Genomic DNA, 2025 nt, shown 5'->3' with positions numbered 1-2025 from the left:
ATTTTGGTATATTTATGGAGAGCCTCTGTCAAGAGGGCCAGAAACTGAGCTGGTTTTCAACTGAGTTTTGGATAATTTCTCTGATTTTATCATAATTAACAGCCTTATGGGCAGCCTTTTGGAGACTTGCAATGAGGCAGGTTATCATGTGGTTGCGTGAAGCTCAACCGGGTTTACTGGTTTGATAATCCTGGTTGGGCTCTTTTTGAGGAACCACAGTCACCCCTACTGGCTTTTGGTTATCTAACCAATGAAGCTCATCAGAGTGAGCCTGTACTGCCAGCCGGATGTGTTCCTTCTCATCTGGTAGGAGAGTGAATGAGAAGACTATGTAAAGTTCATGCCAGGTTAAATCATAAGATTGGGTTAAATATGTAAATCCCTTAAGGTAAGTGTCAGAGTCAGAGGAGAAGGTTCCTAGTCTTTTTTTTTTAATCAGGAAGAGGTCAGTGAGAGAGAAGGGGACATGAACAGACACTATCCCTTCAGCACCGGCTACCTCTCTGAGCAGGCAGAGAGGTGCAGGGTTTGTAGGAACAGTGGGAGGATCAGGGTGTTTGTGTACAGTACAATATCAGGTGAGGAGAGGAGAGGGGAGTGTAAGGAGGAGGCACAGTCGGGGGGCAGTATGATCAGCTGGATCAAAGGAGGGTAGTTCAGGATCTGGAGGGGAGGGGGATTTGGTGTGGGCAAGAAGGATTTGGAATGTACAGAGGGAAGGACAGGAACAGAGAGCAAGGAAGACTTGAATGTAGGAGTCCTCTGACCATTTGCCATTGTGTTGACAGAAGTTATCTAAGTCTCACACAATGTTAAGATAGAAAGTCCCATTTTCTGGCCATTGAGACCATTGTCTAGTTTATATTGTGGCCAAGCTGTTACAATAGAAAATTAACCGTTTGGATCTTACTGTGCCTCGGAAACCAAGAGCAGAGATATTGCAAAGTAGACATCCTAAAGGGGTACTTTTATGGGGATGCGTGTTAAGATCCCATTGTTGGAATGTGGAAATGAAGAAAGGTGAGCAAGGCAGTCCAGGAAGGGAAAGAGAGACAATAGAAAAAAGCGACCCTGTTTCCAAGGTCAGTCTATGTGGTATAGAAGGCTCACTTTCGGGGTGAGCATCCCCACGTCTGAAAGAACCTAGACCCCTGGGGCCCAGAGAGTCTCCTGACCAAGTGCTAGGATTTTGGGAGTCTATGGAACAGAGGGAGTTGGCAGGAAACCAAAGTGGAAGTCTTTTTACTCACCAATCTTTCATCTGACAGATAGGCGCCAGTATGATATGTAAAGTCAGCAATGGCAGGAGCGAGCTCAAGGTGTGTCATTATGGCAGGTTCAGGAGGGGATGCCAGGAGGTGGATCAAGCCAAGGGAGGGAGAGGGAGAGGAGGAAAGAGAGGGAGTGAGAGGCAATCCAGCAAGTTGTGGCTGGTAACTCTCCCAGGTTTCGGGGAAACCCTAAAATGTACGGTTTGCCGAAAGGGTACACACACTCTATGTTCAGGCAAAGGAGTTTATTAAAGTAAAAGGCCTGGGCTGACACCAAGGTTGCATCAGCCCTGACTTGAAGCAAGGCGGGTTTTTATATGTGAGTAGGGTAAGGGGTCAGGAGTGGAAAATTTCTTACAAGCATTTGAGTTCGAGGGTGGGGGGAGGGGGCTCCATGAGAAGTAGGTTGAGTCTTCCATTCCCATCTCTGTGAGCCTGGAGGTTGGGGCTCCATGGGAAATCAGTGGGGTCTTCCATTCCCATCTATGTGAGCCTGAGGGCTAGGGATTCCGTGGGAAGTTGGTGGGGTCTCCCATTCCCATCTCTATGAACCAACTCAGGGTTAGAATTCAGGGTTAGAGCAGAGCCTTCCTGTTTTGCAAGGTTAAAACAAGCTTGAGGGGAAGTTTCCTGTGTCAATTAGCAGGGAGGGGGTGGGGAGAGGTGAGTGGGGATTGTAACTCCCTTATAATTACTAATGAATAATGAGATTGAATTAGTTATAAAATGTGTTCCATTAAAAAAAAAAAAAAAA

Source organism: Carlito syrichta, unplaced genomic scaffold (genome assembly GCF_000164805.1).
Source record: "Carlito syrichta isolate Samal-C Ts95f unplaced genomic scaffold, Tarsius_syrichta-2.0.1 Scaffold316188, whole genome shotgun sequence".
NCBI lineage: Eukaryota > Metazoa > Chordata > Mammalia > Primates > Tarsiidae > Carlito > Carlito syrichta.
This window is presented reverse-complemented; position numbering follows the sequence as displayed.